The sequence below is a fragment of the Aedes albopictus genome, chromosome 1 (assembly GCF_035046485.1).
Source record: "Aedes albopictus strain Foshan chromosome 1, AalbF5, whole genome shotgun sequence".
NCBI lineage: Eukaryota > Metazoa > Arthropoda > Insecta > Diptera > Culicidae > Aedes > Aedes albopictus.
This window is the reverse complement of record NC_085136.1, coordinates 325,764,434-325,779,372: the sequence shown is the minus strand read 5'-3', so window position 1 is coordinate 325,779,372 and position 14,939 is coordinate 325,764,434. Positions and strand designations below refer to the sequence as shown.

At 37.2% G+C, this 14,939-nt stretch overlaps 1 protein-coding gene and 1 non-coding gene across 3 annotated transcripts in view; one reads left to right on the top strand and one right to left on the bottom strand.

Moving 5' to 3' along the window:
- The window catches only part of LOC109402928 (uncharacterized), an 82,529-nt gene that overhangs the window by 45,697 nt on the left and 21,893 nt on the right, over positions 1-14,939 (bottom strand). The window lies entirely within an intron of this gene.
- Positions 14,537-14,643, top strand: LOC115264371 (U6 spliceosomal RNA). The gene has a single exon (XR_003896158.1). It is a non-coding gene; the product is annotated as a U6 spliceosomal RNA (small nuclear RNA).

Here is a 14,939-nt window from a genome sequence, read left to right as displayed (position 1 = left end):
TTCAGAAGTTCTTCGAAGATTTCCTCCGGAAAATCAGATACCTTTAGTAAATAAATTTCATGTGATTTTTCTATGTAATATCTTGGAATTATCTCAGAAAAACTTAGAGGTTTCCTCAAACGGCTCTTTCTAGAATCCCTCCCAAGAATGTTTCTGGAGCTCCTCTCCAATTACTTACTTACGATTCACCTTCTTTTCACTTGAAGCTCGATGAGAAATGTTTGTATGGATACCCATAAGATTCCCTGGCAGTTCTGAAGCTCCTTTTGGGATTTCTTTGTAAGTTAGTTCTGAAATTGTCCGAGATGTCCCATTTTCAATTTCTTGTGGAGATTCTATGGGGATTTCTCTAGGAGTTCTACCCGGATTTGATACTTTCTAAGCCATTAATTATAAGTTTTACTCAAGACATTTGCTTGAAATTACTACAGAAGCTTCTTCTGAGCTATACCCAGCTATTCTTTCTGATATTCCTCCAAGAGTTCCTGTGGTGTTTTCTTCAGGGGACAGCCCGTAAATTCTAGATTCTTCCAGGAGTTCCCGCTGAGGATCTTCCAGAAATTCTTCTTAAGTTTCCTCCAATTTTTACTGGAGGTTCTTATGAAATTCTTCTAAGAGTTCTTTCTGCCGAGTTTTCCAGGTACATCTAGGATTTTTTTTTAATTCCTCTAACATTTTCTTTTGGTGTTTTATCGAATTCAAGCAGGAGTTTTCTTTTCCTGTGAGAGTTTCTTCGGAAAATCACCCATGACTTCATTCTTGAATGCCTACAAAAGCTTCTTCTACATTCTCTCCAGAGTAATCTCCAGATTTTATCTAAGATTTTTTCTGGGATGTCTTCTAAAAATCCTCTAAGAGTTCCATCTGAGAGTCTCCAAGAGTTCTTTCTGAAAGTCCTCCAGAAGATCCTTTTGGAAATCGTGCATGAATTTCTTCTAAAAACCCTTCATAAATTTCTTGTGGGATTCCTTCACTAGGGTCTTTTGGAAGAAGTTGTTTCTAGGATTCCAGAAGGATTTTTTTTTAATTCCTGTAGGAGTTCCTTCTTAAATTTATCCATGACTTCTTTCTTGGATTTTTCCAAGAGCTTCTGCTAAATTCTACCCAGAATTGAAATTTCTCCAGGATTTTTTACTGGAATTTCTTCTAAAAACCTTCAAGAAGTCTCTCAGTGTTCCTTCTGAAATCCTCCAGAAGTTCATTCAGGGAGTTCTCCTGGAGTTACATATGGCAACGTTCCAGGAGCTCTTTCTGGGAATAATCCAGGAATTTATTCTGAAAACTCTCCAGGAATTTCTTGTGCGATTCCTTTATAAGATTTTTTAGGAACCATCCAGGAGTTTTTCTAGGAAACCTTCTAAGGTCTAAGTTTGTTTTGGAATTATCCGAAATGTTTCTTTTCAAATTACTCGTGGGGTTTCTACGAAGAATTCTTAAGAAATGAGTTATGCGTTTGACCCAAGCAATTCTTCCAAAGGCTTCACCCAGATGTACCTTCTAAATTTCTTCGAAGATCTCATCCGGCGCTTTCTTCAGTAGATCCCCCAAAAATGTCTTCTGAGTTTTTCCAGGAATTCTTCTTGACATTCGTCTAAACTATTCTAGGCATCCAACAGTTTTCTTCTGAGATTTTTCAAGGAGTTCCTTCCGGTATTTTCTTGGTAATTCTTCTGGTATGTTTCACAGAATTTCTCTACGGTTTGTCGTCTGGGATTTCTGCAGGAATTTTGTCTAGCATTTTAAAAAGTTTTTTTAGATTCCTGTAGCAGTTCCTTCTGAAATTCATATATGACTTCATTCTTGAATTCCTCCAAGAGCTTCTGCGGAAATTTCTCCAGAATAGTCTTTGTAATTTTTTCGTAATTTCTTTTAGAAACCCTTCGGTGGAACTCCCGTCTCAATAAGTTGCTTCTGAAAATCCTCTAGAAGTTCCTACAGGGAATTCTCCTGTAGTTCCTGCTCGGATTCTTCCAGGAGTTTCTCCTAGGGGTCATCTTGGAATTTCTGCAGAAAATCCTCCAGAAGCATCTTCTGAAAATCATCCAGGATTTCCGTGTGAAATTCCTTCAGAAATATATTTTGGAAGGTATAGTTTCATGACGAAGTTTTTGCATTAGAATTCCAAAAGGCGTTCTGAAATTTATCCATGACATCATTATCGGATTCTATCAAGAGATTCTGCTGAATTCTCTACAGAATTGTCCTAAAAATTTACCTAGATATACTTACTAGGGTTTTTCTAAAAAAAAATAGGAATTCCTTCTGTGAGTTCTTGGGGGTTCCTTTTGAAACCTCCAGGAAGTCCTTCTGGGAGTCTCTGGGAGTTTCTTCTGAAATCCTCCAAAACATTCAAGAGTTCTCCTGCAGTACCTTCTGGGAATCTTTCAGAACCTCTGTCTGGAAATCATCCAGGAATTTCGTCTGAAAATACTCCTAAGTAGCTTCTGCAAATCCTCCAAAAGTGTCTTCTGAAAATAATTCAGAAATTCCTTGTGGGATTCTTTCACATTTTCTTTATTTTAAAATCATGCATGAGTTCTTCTTGGAAACCTGTGAATTTCCACAAGTTCCCTGTGAGCATTCTATAGGAGTTCCTTGAGGGAATCTTTCAGAAGTTTCTTCTGAAAATCCACCGAAACTTTGTTCAAGGACTTCTTCAGGGGTTCTTTCTGGAAATCTTTCTAAAAACTTTTCGAGAGTTGCTTGTACGTATCCTTAACTAGCTTGTCTGGGAAACCTGTAAGCCTTTACAAGTATCCTCTATATGAGTTCGTTGTAGGAATCCTTCAGGAGTTCTTTTTGGTATTTTTTCCAAAATATCTTCTTTGGACTAACACAAAAAAAGAAACGAAAAACAAAAAGTTTGATAAACCAAGAAGTCTTCGAATAAGCGAGTGGTCAATGGAAAAAAAAATAAATGGTGTAAGCTGATCCAATTCAGCAACGATTTTCTTAAAAATTGGAATAGGAATCAGGTCTACTTTTCAAAAATGGTTGAAACGTGGAATTCGAAGAGTGTAAGCCTGAAATAATTTAGAGGTGGCGTAAGCGCCTCAAAGTTGAATTTTCAAGTAATAAAATGATAAATTTGCTACTGATTTTCATTTTTTTTGTGAATCTCTTTAAATTTATGTCACATAAACATGAAGAATACATTTTTGCCAAATATACGCAAAATATGATATAAGATTTCTTTTATTTATTTTTCTTCTTTTTACTAAAACTACTAACTTTTGTTATTGCGTTGCATTGCGTTGCGTTGCGTGGTAATAAACCTACTAACTTTTGTTATTATTGATATATTCCAAATGTTTTTGCGTGCTTTTGCCGATATTTTTGTTGCCTAAGAAAGTTTTAAACAAACTGTACCTTTAGAAAATTGTTTCAACATAAATAAATGTAAAACAAACGTCTGAAAACAGATATAGGGAAAATGAGAAATTCAATAGATTTTTGATTCTTTTATGCATAAAAAGTTGCTCGTTTCGATTCTTGGAGTATTCTGATATCAAAAATATGTTCATGTTTAAAAAGAAAAAAAATACATATTTTTACATATATTTTTTTTAAGTCTGGTTAGTATCTGGTTTTGAAAAAAAAATCTGCCAGTTTATTCAGGCAACAAATTATTATATCTGCAAAAGCACACTTTAATATTGGAAATATGTCCAGCACTAAAAAAATTGTCATAAAGGGTGGTACGGTCAAATTTTGGTCATACATTTTTTTATAACTTTAGACTGCGTACACCAAAAACGCTGATTTTTGGACCAGTAATGGTACATTGTATGCAGTTTATACCATAAAATATTCATCAAAATCGGTTTAGTATTTGCGGAGATATTGTTGATTCCCGAGATCTACAATTTTAAAGTTTTGTACAAGGAGGATTTAAAAATAAGAACACATTTTTACTGTTTTATTTAAATAACCAGAAAAAGTTAACCGATTTCAATGAAAATTTTTCTGTTCGTAAAGTATGCATATCAAAATGTTGTGTAAAAATTTCATTCAATTTTATCTATTTTATGGTATAAGCTACATATAATTTACCATTACTGGTCCAAAAATAAGCTGTTTTGGTGTACGAAATCTAAAGTCATAAAAAAATGGTGTGACTAAATTTTGACCGTACCACACTTTACTCTATTTTTTTTTTGTAAAAAGAAAAAAATCCTGAAAACACACATATTTTATGTTATTTTACAAACAAGTGTTCCACTTTATTTTTAATCAATTTGAAAGAGATTCATAAGAAAGATTTAATGTCAGTTGAAAATTGAAAAATTTGTGACACTTAAAGTGAGAACATCTTTTTATTATTCGAAAACTGAAATTTGCGGCGATTGCACCACCTCTTAACTTCAATATTTTTGGCTCAAATTCGGAGTTTTGTATTGTAATGTATTGATTCCAGGTTTCAACAACTTTTTGAACAACAGGTCTCGACCTCGACGATATTCATGAAATAATGTTAAGAATACAGAAGAAATCGGCAACTTGTTTGTATCTGTATAATTCCTTAAAAGTTATATGTATGCGAAAACAAAATTCCACTAAATTATAAGCTACGCCAGGAAAATGTAAGCCAACCAATACTTTAAAATTACGGAAAAAACTATAAAAAATTGAGAAAAAAAAACTTTAGGTTTCAGTATATTTAAAGAGCCATTACATGTTTTTTTTTATTTCAAAAATTCAAAATTGTGGTTTTGTCATGAAGCGGAGCTTTAACTGTTTGGTTGTAACATTAGTTTTCAGCCATAAGAAAGCTGAATATGTAACTTGAGATCTTAGGGACGTTATTCATTCCAGATAGCTTCATAAGATTTCTACTTAGCCTTCAATTGAATTCAAGTTTCCCAGCTATTCCTTTGCTGAGTTAATAAAGGTGGAATATAATAAAATTTAAATATCTAGCGTTTTGTTCAACCATTTTTAATTTTTTCCATAATTTAAGAGCTGTATATAATACCATTCGATCATCTGAATGCAGGTTTTACGTCAGATTAATGAAATTCAATATATTGGCGAGTTTTGGTGACGATCTACTTAATTTTTAGCAAAATTTCCAAAAATATATGAAGTATTGTATTTTTTTTTTCAATAAGAAAAATACAATTTAAAAATTCTTTCTCAACGTTTATTTACAGTTACAAATTCAGCTCAATCGGTGCACCAGCTTTGTTTTCTTACTTATCCTCTTAAACAAACACGAGAAAGAGAAGGATAAAAAGGGTGCACTATCACCCCCTTTCATCCCACTCTTTCTCGTGTTTTTTATGGAGGATGAGTGAAAAAAAGGAAAAAGCTAGATTCGCCTATGTGAACCTTGTGCTGAAGTTCAAAGATGTCCGCCAAAATGGCGGCCATTTGTCTTACACAAATTTTCTCTGGCACAAATCTGGACACTCTTCAAAAGAGTTGGTCTTTAAATGTTACTAGTTGTTTGCTCACTTGCAGTGAACACCAAGTATTAGCAATTTCAGACCAACTCGTTTGACAAATCTTCGGATTTGTGTTCGAGAAAATGCGAGGCAAAATACATGGTTAAAAAGTAGAAGCTGATGACTTTCACCTTGAAGTGTTCGAAACAGTAGACGTTAAAAAATTTTCACAAGAACGCCAAACTTTTGGAATTTCTGGTTTATGATACACACGGTTTATTCTGACCAACTTTAGAGTCCACCATTGTTGAATACTGTCCGATAAAGTACCAACCCGATTTCATAGCTTGTAACAAATGCCTATAACGAGCACTCCACCACCGATAATAGTTCCAATCCTGAGAAAATAAAGCATGCTTACATATTGTATACGTTAAGCGAATTGCATCACGCATGAACCAAACCACTATGCGTAAATCCTGACGAACACACGAACAAACTAAGGAAAACCGCGCCTGCTGCGTTCAGCGCTGCGTGAGGGGTGCGTTTAGTGGTGCGCGCTTTATACTGTTCTCTACAACACTACCGTGCAAAGTCACAGACTACTCTCATCGGGAAAGTTTTCCATAATTTTCTTAAACATTTTAAATCACCGCCGCGCGATTCAATTCCGTACGATGGCCGTTCGGCATCGGTCCAATCATCATCATCATCATAACGCTAATTGTCCCTTTTAATCCAAATTCGATTTTTCTAATTGTTGTTTTCGTTTTTGCTACCCGCCCTCGCTGCCACCGGTGATGGCGACGGCGACCTACCAATCGCGTACCGAACGAACGAACAGTCGGAAGCTAACTCCTGTATTGTGGTGGTGGGGTGGGAGAAGATTGTGGCCGAAGGGTGATAGGGCTGGGATGGGATGGGGCTGGGCCTGGGGAACGGCAAATGGGAACGTTTTAATTTCGCTTGATTCGCGTTTGGAAACTGTGTCACGTGATTGCTCGTTTCGTTCGGTTTCGTCGGTCCGCTTGATGCTTGTTTGGCTATTTTGCGCTTGCTGCTGCACAGTCTCGAGGATGTCTGATTATTGATTTTCGGTTTATTTTTTTTTTTTTTGTTACTCATAATAATGATAAAGAAATGAAACGGGGAAACAATGTGTAGAGATGGAAAAATGGTAAATGGAACTGGCTTGATAACAAGAAAGAACTGAAACTCTAATGGAAATGAATATGAATTCGAAGGAAGGAAAGGAAAAATGAGTCATACGGTCATTCCAACTCTGCTACACGAGTATAAAAGCTGAACCAGAGTGTGTAATAGATAATACTTGATATAATTACTAGTAACGGCAATAAACAGAAAACAAACAAAAATACTTTATGATGCTGCATTATTCATCGGAACAAAGACGTGTGTGTGCGGCTGTCCAGTTTTTGGCAATTTTCCCCTATTTTCCTACTGTATGAAGGCACAGTTTGCATGTTGACTACAGAATTTTTCGAATCTGATTGCCTCTTAACTTTTGAACTCTTGCTCTCGTATCGTGAACTCTCTCAGATTAGAAACATTTTTTTCCTGTATTTTCCTCCAGTGACAGAAGTTTTCGTTTTGTGCAACAATACCATTCAAGTGTACAAGTGGCCGAAATACAGAAGAAAAGGGAAGTGGAAAATTTGTTCTTGCACTCTCTTGGAAAAAATACGGAACTATATGTAAGTCAAAAAGTATAAAAAACGGAAAATCGTTTGGCTCTCTACATAAAAACGTATGGCAAACTCGCTATTATATGCACAGAAAAAAAAAGTGGAAGGCAGTCGGGCGAACCCATCCCAACGAACTCTCGGGTAGAGTAGTGTTACAGATTCTGGCTCTCTGGATATAGATTCCGGTGCACCACACATTCACTCACTCGCTCGCGCTATGCTCGGGATATGTATGTACTTGTTTTGCGATTTGCGATTATACTGCTCTACAGGACACGACGGGCACCGCCGTCAGAGGCAATGGCAAGGCAAATGGGGCAAAGGCGGCGCGCTTTATCTCACACGCTCCATAATTGAATTAGTGTGCCGAAAGATGATATCTCGGGGAGCAGCCTCGGAGCTGCTGCCTGCTTTTCCCGGATTTTGTTTGCTCTTCTTTTTGTTTGTTTTCCTTTATCGTTGTTTTTTTACTTAAAATGACACCAAAAATAATATATAGAAACAGAGACAAGAACTGAAACACACGTAAATTAAATTTTTAAAATGTAAGACAGGGTGACAACCTAAATTAGATTCGTTTCCAGTCGGTTTGTTTTATTTTTGTCGCTGCTGTTTGCTGTGGCTGATGCTGTTGCTACTGTTGTTTCTGGTTCTTTGTGTTTGCTATGAGGAAGATGATTTAGATTTCTTTACTGGGGCACAATGGCAGACAATGGACATTTGGATTCGTTTTCCCAGAGGATGAAATCGAAAAACAGAATTTCCTTGATTCACGATCTTCCAATTTGAGGAGGGATAAATGACACTTCTCAGATCCTTCCGACCCCTACAAAATACGGATTTGGCAATGATAGATTTATAAGTTCTAAAATTTTAGCATTGTTTCCCCATAGAGACTGAGTCTGCTGTTCAGCTTATTGATCTATTTTCCCTTTTGTGATTATCAACTGAGAAATTTCTCTGTCAATACCCAAAGACAGTGGAGCTATTTCCAACTTGAAGAGATCTTCAATCGAACAAGGACTTAAGTCCTTGGCTAAGGACATCTTTGATGATTATAATATCGAGGGTCCCTCTAATAACCATGCTAACGAATATTTTCAGAAGCTAAATATAACTTCGGTTCGGAAACTCCAACAAATGGCTATCATCGATCAGTACATATCGGCCTAATTATCTTACCGCAAACTGTCACCCCCCTTTCATCGACAAAACAAAGAAGACAATCGTCACCAGCACCCTCCACATATATAACCATCTTATAGCAGAGCATGCACGTATTCCCCTCTCCTCGGCTCTCGTGCCCTTCGGCAACAATAACACCCCAACCGAAAAGGAACCCACAACGACAACGCAGCCTATAAAAGGACCTGTTGTTGGGCGGCGTCGGCGACGGCGGAACGATTAGATAACCTGCATATTAAATTTCGAAGCAAACAATAATGAGACTCTCATTTCCGGCAGCTGCTGTTCTACCATCACCCCCTCCCGCAACTCAAACAAACCTATCGGCGGCCTTTGGCGCACGTTCCGTACATGTTTAGCGGAATTTATTGACCAGAAGAGAAAGTAGCAGCAAGACCAGCACCAGCAGAAACATTGGCTGGTTGGTTGATCAAATAGAAGAAAATGTGACTATGGCTTTTCCAGTGTTTGTTCTGTCGCGCGCGCATTTGACAAACATCGACACGACCATCGAAGGACGTTCAAGCGAAGGATCGAAAAACGACAGAGAGAAGAAGCGTTGGACGTACGCGGGCGGTTGTTTAGGCAGTCTAATAACCGATCGTCGAAAAGGCTAGATCATTTGGAAATGGTAACCACATTTGTAATCAAATATAACTTTTTGTTGGGCTGAGACACTAGTAGAAAGTTACGCGACCTTACAAGCAGAAGAAAACTCATGAAAACCCTTGGTTGATTACTGTATGCTGCGTAGTTTGCCAAATGAACCGTGGTCTTCAAATTTGGTTTAGAAGGTATAAATTCGCAGGAAAGTTTGAAATTGTGCGTATGGAAGCACTCCCATGTAACTTATTGATATCTAATTTGTTTTGTGAAGGTTTTCAAAACCTAATATCTTTTATTCTGATTTTATGATAGTTCTAAGAACCTCTTCTAGTGCATTTGAGTGCAAAATGTTACTTGGATATCCTGTATCATCTTAAGTGAACTATAGAGTACGGCTGAGCATCACAGAAGGAATTTCGATGAATTCAATTAGGCATTCCTGAAAGAATTTCTGTAGTAGTCCTCATTTAGTAAGTTTGACTATTGTATTGTTCAGAGGACAAATTCCAAGAATTACTACTTGAGGAATCTCTGAAGAAATTTCAGGAAAAAATAAGTAATTCGTAAAAGAATCCTGGAGAAATTTATAAAGTAATCCATGAAAGACTATCTGATTTTTTCCCGGTGGTAAAAAAGCCACATGGACTGCCTAGAGGAGTATCTGAAGAAATCCCTGGAAAATACCTTCCGCAGATCATTCTGTTGGAATTCCACGAAGGATGTCTTAAAAATTTTCTGGAGGGTTTTCTGAGATAAACCGTGGATAAATTTTGAAATGTATCCATTAGCGTGGCTCAAAATACCACATGTTAAAAAGTTCAATGGACCCCCTTCTCATTTCGTTCTATATGACGCCACGGTGCTCTGGTCAAATTTACAGCTCAATTCGCTTACATTTGGGCGGTGCTAAACTCATTTGAAGTTTGTATGGGAGTTTATATAGGTAAACATCGCCTTTTGCATTTTTCACATGAGGGGCACTATTTTTACTTAAAACTCATAACCGATTCAATAGAACTATAGTCTTATATGTACCGAAAAACTCTATCAAAGGCCGCAAAGTCATCCGAAACTTGTAAGAAAGTAATTACATGCAGACCATCTGGTGGTGCTTAACATTTAACATGTAAAGGAATAACAATAGCAATAATATCTCATTGAATAGGCTCGTACTGTCTAGGCTATAGCTTTCTTCGCAAGTGTCTGCACGTTGCGGTCTTCAACAAAGTTTTTCGGCATATTTCTATAGGATCGATTACGTGGTTTAAAAAAAATTAGAGCCTCTAATGAGAAAAATGCAAAAATCGATATTTTCCCATAAAAACTTCAAACGAGTCCAAATGTTAACGGATTGAGCTGATATTTTTACCAGAGATTATCGTGGCGTCATATAGACACTTAGATTTGTTTACAGTATACTGTAATTTTTTACCGAAATCTCAACAGCTGAACGTTCGGTAATCCGTTCGGTAATCGAAAAGATTACTGAACGTCCGATTATTTAGATTTTTGACGAGCTGTCAAAAATTACCGAATTTCTCCGGAATGTTGAGTTGTGGATTACCGTAGAATTTCGGTAGTTCTTTATTTTCTTTTGTAGGTTTACAGTATTTCGGTACATTATTTAATTGAAAAATCGGACACAGTTAAGGTTTTCTTAATTTATTGGGCAGATTTTTTTACAACGTAGTAAAGTTACATACTTTCCGGAACATATTTGCTTGGACATTGATAGATTGCTTGAGGGTTCCTTCAGCTAGTCAAGTTTTCGTGTTAATGGAGCGCAGGAGGACCTGGAACGTCATGTTGTTTATTTCTGTGCACAATTATTGAAATTATTGTATGAATACTCACGATATTGCCACTGAGACACAGATAGATTCTGCTACAACCAATTGCTTCAGTTTTATTGGGTCACTTCAGATTCTTTTAGCAAATAACACCAAATCAACATCTCTAGCCATGTTAACTGGAGTGGGAAACAAATCAACAATGTGACCACTTTGACACAAGCAAACAGTTTACCGGATTTCGGTCATAAAGCGTGGAATGTACAAAATTGTTCGGTACTTTTTTACAGGGTACGGTAATATCTCCATTTCACAGAGCGTACTGTAATAAATTTGACAGATGATGACTAATTCACAATTCTATCGGTAAGAAAATTACCGAACTCTTGTAAAACGGACGATAAATACCGGAATACGGTTGTTTTTTTCTCTTTACCGAATTTTTCCTGTAAAATAATTACCGAACAGCGAAATTGAAACTGAGTGTGTACAATGAAATGTAGAGGAGGCTCATCGAACTTTTGTACATGTGGTTTTTCCATACAAGCTTGAGCCACCCTAGTATCCGTGTAAGAACACATATTATCAATCCAGTCGAAACACGTAATTTGGTGCGAGCGAACTTCGATAGTTCTCCAAATCCATACGTTGGACCTAACTTCGCAAGTAGTGCGCTGATTGATTTATCTTTATTTGAGAGACTTTCAGCCCTTGGCTGGTTCGTCTCTAAGTAGTGCGCTATGTAGATCGCCAGGTCCGCTAAACTGCGCATCAATTCCGAAGTTAGGTCTGATGCAAGAATTTGGAGAAAAATCGAAGTTCGCCCGCACCAAATTCCGCGTTTCGACTTGATTAATATTATTCTTACAAATGGAACCCTGGAGAAACCTCTAAATGGATTCTTACAATAATTTCATAAGAAATTCCTTAAGAAATTTCTGATGATGTATTTGGAGGAACTTCTGAAGAAGTTCTAGAAGAGGAATTATTGGGAGAATCTTGAGGAACATTTCCTGGATGATTTCCAGAAAAAAAATCCTGGAGAATCCCTAGGTAATATTCGAAGAAATTATTGAAAGAAGTTCTGAATGATTCCATGACGGAATTTCTAAATCAACCCCAGCAGGAACACTTGCACAAATTCTTTAAAAGATACTTGTAGGAGTTCGCGGAAGAAACTCTTAAGAATTTCTAAACAAATTCTGGAAAAAAAAATTTAAAAAAATCTCCTAGAACTTTTGACGGAATCTGTAGAGGAGCTTCAGGAAAATACATGGATGTACACTTGGAATTTCGGGAAGAATTTTGAAAAAAAAAAAACGCTGATGGAACTTTTATAGCCGACTCAAGCGAAATCACTGAAGGCATTCTTGCAAGTGTATCTGAACGATTTCTTGCTAGAATCTTTGGAGGAAATCTTGCAAGTTTTTTTTTGCAGGAGCGTCTGGAGGAAGATGAATTGCTGGAATAATTCCTGGAGGAATTACTAGAAAAATCTACTGAGAAACTTCTAGAGGAATTTCTGAAAAACTCTCAAAAATAATCCCTCGAGAAATCTCGAAAAAAATCATGGGATAAATGTCTAAAGAAATTTCTGGAAGAATCCCATAAGGATTCTCAAGAAAAATCGCTGAAGGGATCCTGCACAAATCTCTGGAAGAATCCCGAAAGGAATCTATGGAGAAGTTCTAGGAAATATTCCTAAAGAAAACTTTGGAAAACTCAATTATGGATTGCCAAAATAAATCCTAGGGAATTCTAGGTGAAATCCCAGGTAGAATTCCTTAAGACATTCCTGAATCGCTTATAGCCCCTGAAAGAACTGCGGGAGCAATCTCGGGAGGAATTATTGAAAGATTCCCGGAAGAAATCTCTGAAGAAATCTCGGGCTCTGGTGAAGAGTCTCAGGAGAAATCTCTTAAGGAATCCCTGAGAGAATCTCGGGAGGAGGCCATGAAGAAATCCTGAAAAAAGTCAATGAGAAATGCCCGGAAAGAATCCCTACAAAAATATCTAAAAGAATTCAGGAGAAATCTCTTAATGAATCTGGAGAAGCATTATTTAAAGAATCCCGAAAGCACTCCAGCAAAGAAATTTCGGGAGGAATAACTAAAAGATTCCCTTAAGGAAATTCCGATAGAAACTCAGCAAGAACGCAGAAAGAATCCTGGAAGAATCCTTGAAGAAAATTCTTGGGGCATACTGGAAGGAGTCTCCGAAAGAATCCCGGAAAGTATACCGAGATCAATCGTATACATATTGTGAATACCAGGAGAAATCCTATTCTGTAGAATTCCTATCCTATAGTATTCCTGGAGGAATCCGTGAAAGAAGAACACTTGAAAAAATTCCAGCATGAATCCTGAATTGACGAAAACGACTTCTCCGGGAGGCCAAACAGACTGGAAGGTCGGACTGATCAGGTATCAGAAAGTCGGCTGGTCGGACTGATGGTGAACGAAGTAAATGCTGGCAGGTGGAACCGCGAACATCAGGGCCAGCCTAGGCGGCAGTGTTACGATAAACGAAGACACGTTAGAGGTGATGAAAGATATCATCTATCTCGGATCCATGTTGTGAGAATGCCGGACAACAACCGTGCAAAGCTGCAGTCATGCTGATCGCAACAGATACGGATGGTACTAGAAGAGGGCGATGCGCAAGTTGAACGGACAAGGTGCAGAAAGATCTGGCAAATGTGAGATGCAGCCGCGGATGGAGGACTGGGTTTGGGCAGATAAGGATATTTATCCCATGAATTCAATTGCTGATTGGTTTTGTTTGATCTTTATTGGGGTTTTAATGAGCAATAACCAAAACTCACAGTTTCATAAAAGACAATTACACCGTATTCGGCCAGAGGCCGCACAGACTGAACATTAGCAACATTAGACAACGGACAACACAATAACACCCAGTAGTTCAGTGGAGGATTTTGACGAAAAGTTTTCCCCGACTGAAGCGGGAATCGAACCCACACTCCGAGGCTAACGAGACACCTAAGCGACTGACGCCGCTAATCGTTCGGCCACGAAGATCACTAACTACTTTTATGAAAACCATTGATGAATTTTTTTAAAATATACTTGAAGATATCCATAAAGACAGATTTTAAGAATAAACAAAACTCCTCAATATGTAATCGTTCTGGCATTCATTTTTACCACAATAAAACTGTTCAAACTCTAAGCAGATGGAGATCTGTTCGATTAGTAACGACATCTGTTGATGGAGGAACAGAAACTATGACACTGCTAGGTTTATTGTGGTCATCATAAAAGTAAACTTTCGTTTTATTTTCACTTATTATGGTCGTCGCCATACTGAAGAATTTGATAATGTGAATGAAAAATAATATTTTTTTTTCTCAAATTTGCAATGAATCGATAATTTGCCGTCATTTCCATAGCATGCATAAACTCTCTCAGCTGCGTTTTCTTAAAATTCGAGATAGTTTTATCAAATTAATAAATTGCTTTATTTCATTCCAATATGATAATATTTACCATTTTTGAAGCGCAAACCCGATAAGGTACACCGGGGTAATTTGAAACGGGTGGGGCAAGATGAAACACGAAGTTTTGAAATAGATTTCAATACAATTTGGAAATTTGTCCTTCGCTAAAAGATTGTTTGAATCAAAAACTATGTGTTATGGCGATCAAACTGTTTATCATCATTAGAAAACATCATGTTGACCCGCTGTTTCATCTTGCCCCACCCGTTTCAACTTGCCCCGGGGTACCTTAGTCACGGCAAAATTGAAGGCACATAAGCCTAGGAACATAATAACTACTAAAATATTACTTTGAAATAATCGCTTTCTACTAGCGAATGATGTCTCCTCCTGAATTTTACGTGTGTCTTTGCTTCGGCAAGACATATACTAAAATTGGAACGATACCGAGAAGATTAGCATGGCCCCTGCGCAAAGATGACACGCAAAATTGTGAACCGTTCCACATTTTTATCTGTTTGAGAAAAAACCAGCGCAAGTATGTGAGCCCTGCAGGAGAGTGAAAAACATTCACCATATTTTAGTAAGCTGTCCACAATTCACTACACAAAGACAGGAAGTTGATCTCTCTGATAACTTAAAGGAAATTTTGAAAAATGATTAAGAATCTGAAGAAAAAACAATTAGCTATCTAAGAAAAATAGGAATGTATAAATTGATATGAAATCAATCACCATTGCTATAATGTAACAGCAAAAATATGTAACAGGGAACAAGGAATAAAGTATCAGAGACGAATGCCTCAGAG